General features: G+C 39.7%; 1 long non-coding RNA gene across 1 annotated transcript; it reads right to left on the reverse strand.

The window, feature by feature from the left end:
• Positions 1-4,975: 4,975 nt before the first annotated feature.
• LOC142174909 (uncharacterized) lies at positions 4,976-6,945 on the reverse strand. Its single transcript, XR_012703993.1, has 3 exons — positions 6,883-6,945; positions 6,744-6,802; positions 4,976-6,232 (listed from the first exon to the last, which is right to left on the reverse strand). It is a non-coding gene; the product is annotated as an uncharacterized LOC142174909 (long non-coding RNA).
• Positions 6,946-7,949: the final 1,004 nt, after the last annotated feature.

Genomic DNA, 7,949 nt, shown 5'->3' on the forward strand with positions numbered 1-7,949 from the left:
TGTTTCCTTGGGAATTGTATTATGCACCTTAGTGTGTTTATGACCGATATTCGGTATTTGGATGTGGTGAGCTATTCAGCTCGACGTGTATCTCCTTATGTGAGTCCTATATATGGATCGGGTGGCACGCCGCCATGGGTATGTTGTTTGGATCGGGTTACGCTCCGCAACAATGTGATGTTCAATTCATTTCCCATATTTGCTTTTATGTGTTCTGTTTCCCTATTTTCCGAGGAAGTCCATGTTAGTGTGCGAGTTGAGTAGTTCCTCCCAGAGTTCGCCTTCCTTTTGTATCGCGTTCGAATTGGTAGCCCACTGGAACATTGTGGCGTCTTGTGGGATTTTTGATTATGTCCGAGGTGACTTATTGCCTGAGCAGTTCGTACTGGGTGAGACGAGGTTACTAGATTTGGGGTCAGTGCAAACTGATTATATGAAGTATATTATAGAGCAAAGATCATTCTTTGGTTTGAGACAAGGTAATGGAACTTGTCAGGAGTATAGATCCAATGAATTGTTGATTCAACAGTTGATTATGAATTTCGCACATCTCTTCAGTCGTATCGGTGTTGTAAAAACTAGAGCAAGACCTATGTAGGTCATGAGATGCAATGGGAGCATCAAATTTGTGGAATTTCGACTATTATGTTTAAAGAATGTTATTGTGGTCCTATGAGTAAAGTGATGCAAAGTGTGAATTCAGCAAAGTTATGCAGCCATGTTGGGTACAACGTGTGGAGATTGATATGGTGGTCGTATGATGGAAACATGCTTAGCAGGAAATTCAGGATGTTGGAATTGGACCAAATGGCTTATTTGCTTGAATAAGGGAGTATACCTACAGAGTTGTCGAGCTAATGTGCTCAACTGAGTGGTGGTAGAACGGGAAGGTGCATGAGGTGTTAAACAAGTGATTTCAGACTACTTTAGTGTAGTTCTCAGCACGTTCGAGGACGAACGTATGTTTAAGTGGGGGAGATTGTAACGACCCGATCGGTCGTTTTGAGCTCTGGCGCGTCATTCAGCAGTTTGAGGTCATGAGCAGCTTCATCTCAGGTATATTGACTTGAGTGTATGGTCAAAATTGAAATTCAGGAAGTTTGGAGTCAAATCTAAATGGAAATTCTCATTTTGAAAGCTTAAAATTGAAGAAATGAACTAGGATTGGAATTTTGAGTAAAAGACCTTGGAATTGGGATCCGAAGGTTCCAGCAGGTTCGTATGATGATTTCAGACTTGGGCGTATGCCCGGATCAGGTTTTGGATAACCCGGGAGCGTTTTGGCGCCTATTGTGGAAGATAGCATTTTTCAAGAAATTGCATCAGTTTGGCTTAAAATGCATTTCAGTGTTTTGGATGTCCGTTTGGAATTCCGAGACTGGAAGTAGCTCCGTATGGTGATTCTGGATTTGGGAGCGTGATCGGAAGTGAATTCGGAGGTCCGTAGGTCATTTTGGAGTCGTTTGGCTAAATATAGAAATTTGAAGGTTTTTGAGAAAATTCGACCGGAAGTGGAAATTTTGATATCGGGGTCGGAATGAGATTCAGAAAGTTGGGGCAAGTCTGTAATGTCGAATGTGACTTGTGTGCAAAATTTGAAGTCATTCCTGAATGATTTTGGTAAGGTTTGAGACAATTAGTCTCTTTTAAGGAAGCATAAGTTGGAAAAGTCAACCGGATATTGACTTATGTGTTAGAGCGCTCGAAATGCGAATTTTATGATTCGGATAGCTTTGTTAGGTGATTTGGGACTTAGGAGTGTGTCCGGAATATTTTTGTGATGACCGGTGTAGAATTAAGCTTGAATCGGCAAAGTTAGTATTTTGGCGAATTCCGGTTGATAGGTAAGATTTTGATCCGAGGCTCGAAATGGAATTCCAAGAGTTTCTGTAGCTTCGTTATGTCATTTTGGACTTGTCTGTAAAATTTGAGATCATTCGGACTAGTTTTGACGTGTTTCGACATCGGATGTGAAAATTTGAAGTTTCAAAGTTGATAGGCTTGAATCCGTGGTGAATTTAGTATTTTTGCGTTGTTTTTGGTGATTCGAAGGAACAACTAAGTTTGTGTCATATTATGGGACTTGTTAGTTTACTTTGTTGGGATCCCATGAGGCTCAGACAAATTTTGGAAGAGTTTTTGGAAGATTTTTACCGTTTGAGCATAAATGTAATAATCTAAAGGTTCATTTTTAGTTCTAGAGATCCAAATTTTATTCCGAGACTTCCGAAATTTTGATAATGAATTATAGGACTGATCTGGAAATTTTGGTCTAATTTCATCAAGCCGCGATTAGGTTTTTGACGCGAAACATGAGTAATTGTTTAACGAGCGAAATGGATATCGCACTGGGCAAATAAGCTCCGAATTGAGTTTCGATTGAAGGGTTCTGTTCGTATTATTATTTGTGACTCATAGGAACAATAATCGTCTAATTCCGAGTTCGTATGATTGAGTTAGAGCCATTTTAGTGAAAAATGGCTGTGCTGCAATTTAAATTGGCTCCTGGTGCATTTTTTTAGTAGCAGTGAACAGTAACCCGCGCGTGAACAGTACCGCGCGGGTGAACAGTAATTGCGAAAAATCTAGGCAGTGAGTTTATATCCGATTTTGGGTCATTTTTCCACCATTTTCAGACATTTTGAGAGCTTTTGGACGGGGATTGAAGGGAGTTTCAACTGAGATCAATTGGAGGTAAGCTTTATGAGTTAAATACATGATTTTATTGAAGAATCATCCTTGAAATCCATGAAAACATAGCCAAATTATAAGAAATTAGGGTTTGAGATTGAAATTCTAAAATGAAGATTTGAGGGGTCATTTGAACTCCGATTTTGGTAAATTTTATATGTACGGACTCGTGGCGAGACGAGGAATCTGGTGATGTGACTTTCGTAATTTTTCGAGAAGTGGGCCCGGGGCTCGGGTTTTGCAAATTTCGTGATTTTCGATATTTTTCGAGTCTTTGCGATTGAGTTATATTCCCTTAGCCTAATGTAATATATTCCTTGTGGTTTTGGCAATATTTGATGCGCGAGGAGGTCGATTCGAAAGGAAAGGGCATCGCGGAGTAGACTTTTGGCCGTCTTGAGGTGAGTAATAGATGTAAATACTGTTCTGAGGGTTTGAAACCCCGGACTTTCACATTGTAACGCTATATTGAGGCGTGACACGCCCTCCATGGCGAGTGCGGGGTCGGATACTATTGGGGATTGTGACTTGGTCCATCCCGTGTGATGTTTATACTATACTGGTGATTGATACACATACTTCATTGATATTACGGGGCTTGATGCCATGTTTGGGGCCTTGTGTGCCGATTTGTAAAATCCTTCGAGGATTGATATTACTGCTTAGCATGATTTGCATATCATTTAATTTCAGTCCAAGGTTTTAAATGATATTTTGCAAACTCAGCCATAATTCTAAGTGTTAAAAACTTAAATGATATTTTTAAATGTATTCCGGGCTGGGAAATTCTGTTTTGTAAATGCCCAAGGGGCTTATTATAGTATTTTCTGAACTGATTATAAAGTGACTTGAAACAGTGGTAACAATGACACTGTGTGATATACTTGAAATAGTGGTAACAATGACACTGGATGATATACTTGAACAGTGGTAACAATGGCACTGTATGATATAAATTGGTCAGGTAACAATGGCTGACCGGTCAGGTAACAATGGCTGACCAAGACATTGCGCTTGGGCTGTAGGAGTCCCTCCGGAGTCTGTACACACCCCAAGTGAGCGCCGTAGACGATAAATAAATATGGATGGCTCGGGCTGCACGCCGTAGTGGGTACTGGAATGTACCATCATATGCATTGCATTGCATTAATGTATTTCTATTTATACTGTTGTTTAGCTGCTCAGTTCCATATGTTGCTGTAGAATTAGATTTTAGCTTACTTTGTGTATTTGCTGGATTTTCTTATCTTCGGACTGTAGTTACTTTTATTACTCACTGGGTCGGAGTACTCACTTTACTCCCTGCACCTTGTGCGCAGATCCAGGGCAGTCTCAGGCTCAGTAGATCCAGTTGATCAGCAGATCCAGCTTCTGGGAGTATCGAGGTAGTTGCACGGCGTTCGCAGCCATTGATCTTCTCCCTCCTATTCTATCTCTTTATTTCCGCATTATCAGACTTTGGATATACCATGTATTAGGATGATATTCTGTATTCTAGAGGCTCAGATTCGTGACACCGGGTCCTAGTGAGATTATATTGTGTATTTTGTTAAATTCTTCAGTACTTTAATCTTGCTTAATTGATATTTCTTTTCGCTATTTTTGATAAATTGGGTTAAGTGTTGAATAATGGTCGGGCTTGCCTAGTAGTGTGCTGGGCGCCATCACGATCGGGATTTGGGTCGTGACATTACTCGTGCGATCAAATCGCCAAAATAACATCATATACATAGGATCAAGCCTCAAACACATGATTTTCTTTCTTCAACTTTCATAACTCAAATTCTCCATTTTTAGTCCGAAACACGTCATATGACGTCCGTTTTTAGCCAAATTTTACAGATAGTGCTTAACACATATTTAAGACTTGTACCGGGCGTCGTAACCAAAATACGAGCCCGATACCTATATTTTCTAACCCCTTTTTCATTTCTAATTTTCATATCAAATTTCAGAAAAATAATTTCTTTCAAAAATTCATTTCTCGGGCTTGGGACCTCAGAATTTGATTCCGGGCACACGCCCAAGTCCCATATTTTTTTACGGACCCTCTGGGACTTTCGAATCACAGGTCCGGGTCTGTTTACCCAAAATGTTGACCGAAGTCAACATTATGCATATTAATACCAAAATTCATCAAATGTTTCACATAATTCACATATTGTCACGACCCAAAATCCCAACCCGGTCGTGATGGCGTCTCTCGTGAGGACAAGGCCAGCCAATCAACAAAACAGTACATCTCTTTTATAATTACTTAGCAGGAATAAGTCTAAATCATGGGCAATAAAATCTTAAATGCGAAATAGACGTGATAGAACAAGGAAAATCATCCCAACTCAGCCCGAAATCGGGGTGTCACGAGTCATGAGCTACTACAGAATTTACTAATAGTTTACAAAATCTGGAATTATCATAAATAACAAAGATAAGGGAGAAAACGGGGTTGCGGACGTCAACAACTACCTCGTTACTCCTAGTCACCACCTGGTCTGGAAAGAATCAGCGCTCAGGAGCGAACTCAGCTCTGCCTGTATCTGCACACATGGTGCAGGGAGTAATGTGAGTACTCCGACCCAGTGAGTAATAAAAGTAACTACAGTCCGAAGATAAGAAAATCCAGTAAATACACAAAGTAATCTAAAATCTAAATATACAGCAACATATGGAACTGAACAGCTAAACAACAGTATAAAGACAAATACATGAATGCAATGCAATGCATATGATGGTACATTCCAGTAGCAACTGCGGCGTGAAACCCGAGCCATCCATATTTATTTATCGTCGACGATGCTCACTGGGGGTGTGTACAGACTCCGGAGGGGCTCATACAGCCCAAGTGCAATATATTGGTCAGTCATTGTTACCTGACCGGTCAGCCATTGTTACCTGACCAATTTATATCATACAGTGCCATTGTTACCACCGTTCAAGTATATCATCCAGTGTCATTTTTACCACTATTTCAAGTATATCACACAGTGTCATTGTTACCATTGTTTCAAGTATATCACACAGTGTCATTGTTACCACTGTTTCAAGTCACTTTATAATCAGTCCAGAAAATAATATAATAAGCCCCGTAGGCATTTACAAAACAGAAGTTCCCAGCCCGGAATACATTTAAAAATATCATTTAAGTTTTCAACACTTAGAATTATAGCTCAGTTTGCAAAACCGCATTTAAACCCTTGGACTGAAATTAAATGATATGTAAATCATGCTAAGCAGTAATATCAATCCTTGAAGGATTTTACAAATTGGCACAAGGCCCCAAACATGGCATCAAGCCTAGTAATATCAATGAAGTATGTGTATCAATCACCAGTATAGTATAAACATCACACAGGGTGGACCAAGTCACAATCCCCAGTAGTATCCGACCCCGTACTCGCCATGGAGTGCGTGTCACGCCTCAATATAGCGTTACGATGTGAAAGTCCGGGGTTTCAAACCCTCAGAACAGCATTTACATCTATTACTCACCTCTAGCTCGCTATGCCCTTGCCTCTCTAATTGGCCTCCTCGTGTGACGAATCTGCCAAAAATCACACAAACCTCGATGAAGTTCGATTTCTAAAAGACGGGGTTTTAACCATACATATCTGAAATTCGCCCCTTAATGATACTATAATGATCCCATACAGTTATGTAACTTCAATCTACAATATAACACTCAATATGGCCAATATTAGTACTAGATCCCATAAATTATGCCATTTAGGCATATTATCAAACATCTTGTAGGTATAAATATTTACACCTCTTAACTATAGCATTGGTTCCTCCAACTATCACCATTAACCAACAATTCATCACACTATTATTCTTTAACAATTTATACTCCTAACATCACATGTGTGATCAACCATTCACACCCAAACCAACAAAAATTCCATCAAATAAACACCTCTAAATCCCTACCATGTTCATGTATTTAAATAGGGAATTTATGGCTTCCAACCACCATACAATAAGTTGTAATACTTGACTCATACTCATATTTCCATAATATATCCATATATGTGAGTCTAAGGTGTAGGATTTACCTTTTGGAAGAAATCTTGCAAAACCCTTCTTTGAGTTCTTGAAGGAATTTCTTGAAAATCTAAGGATTTTTAAGATCAATCCATGTTAATATAAGTGTTTGGGAGTAGTAATCAACTCAAAATACTCCAAAAATCTTACCTTAGGAGTGGAATTGGGTGCCTTGGTCGAATTGGGGGTGTTGGGGAAGCCCTAGGCTTGAGAATGACTCAATTCCTCTCATTTCCGGTCTTTAGAGTACTTAAAAACCTTCAGTCGCGTAGTTCGCGCGTTTGTTCGCGCGTTTTGCTGAGCATTCTGCCTCAGACGCGCGAAATGCGCGACTTCGCGCGATACTTCGCGCGATATTTCGCGCGCTCTGACACCTGACTCATGAAATGGTCATAACTTCCTGTATACACTTCCAAATGATGAACGGTTTGTTGCGTTGGAAACTAGACTTAAAGAGCTTTAATTTAATAGGTTGTAGCTCACACAACCCCTTATATAACGAGAGATATTATCGTTCAAAGTGAGGCCTTATGCGCACTCATTTACAACTTTCGTCTATTATGAAATTTCCAACTTCAAAAGTTCCCGTTAGCCATCCGAAATCATCCCGAGGTCCTCGGGACCTCAACCAAAAATACTAATACATCTTATAATATTATTCAAACTTGGTCCAATTATCAAAACACCTCGACTATTACCAAAATTATCGAATTACACCGAATTCAAGTCTAAGTTCCTTTAAAACTTCCAAAACGTGCTTTCGATCAAAACTCAACCAAAATATGTCCGAATGACTTGAAATTTTGCACACATAGCCAAAATGGCATAACGAAGCTACAGAAATTCTCGGATCTCCATTCCTACCGTCGGATCAAAATTTCACCTATCAACTGGAAATCGTCAAACTACTAACTTCGCCAAAATGAGCTAATTTCTTCACCGGGCCTCCAAAATTAATTCCGATGCGCTCCTAGGCCTTAAATCATCCCCCGAAACTAACCGAATTATCAGAATTCAATTCCGAGCCCTCTAACTCACAAGTCAACGTCCGGTTAACTTTTCCAAACTAATTCTTCCTTAAAGAGACTAATTGTCTCATTTCATACCAAACTCAATCCTAATTGACTCAAATTCACCAAGTACACATATTGAAACATGAATAATCATTTAACGAGGAATACGGGATGTAAATACAGGAAACGACGGTTCGGGTCGTT

This window comes from Nicotiana tabacum, chromosome 20 (assembly GCF_000715075.1).
Source record: "Nicotiana tabacum cultivar K326 chromosome 20, ASM71507v2, whole genome shotgun sequence".
Classification (NCBI taxonomy): domain Eukaryota; kingdom Viridiplantae; phylum Streptophyta; class Magnoliopsida; order Solanales; family Solanaceae; genus Nicotiana; species Nicotiana tabacum.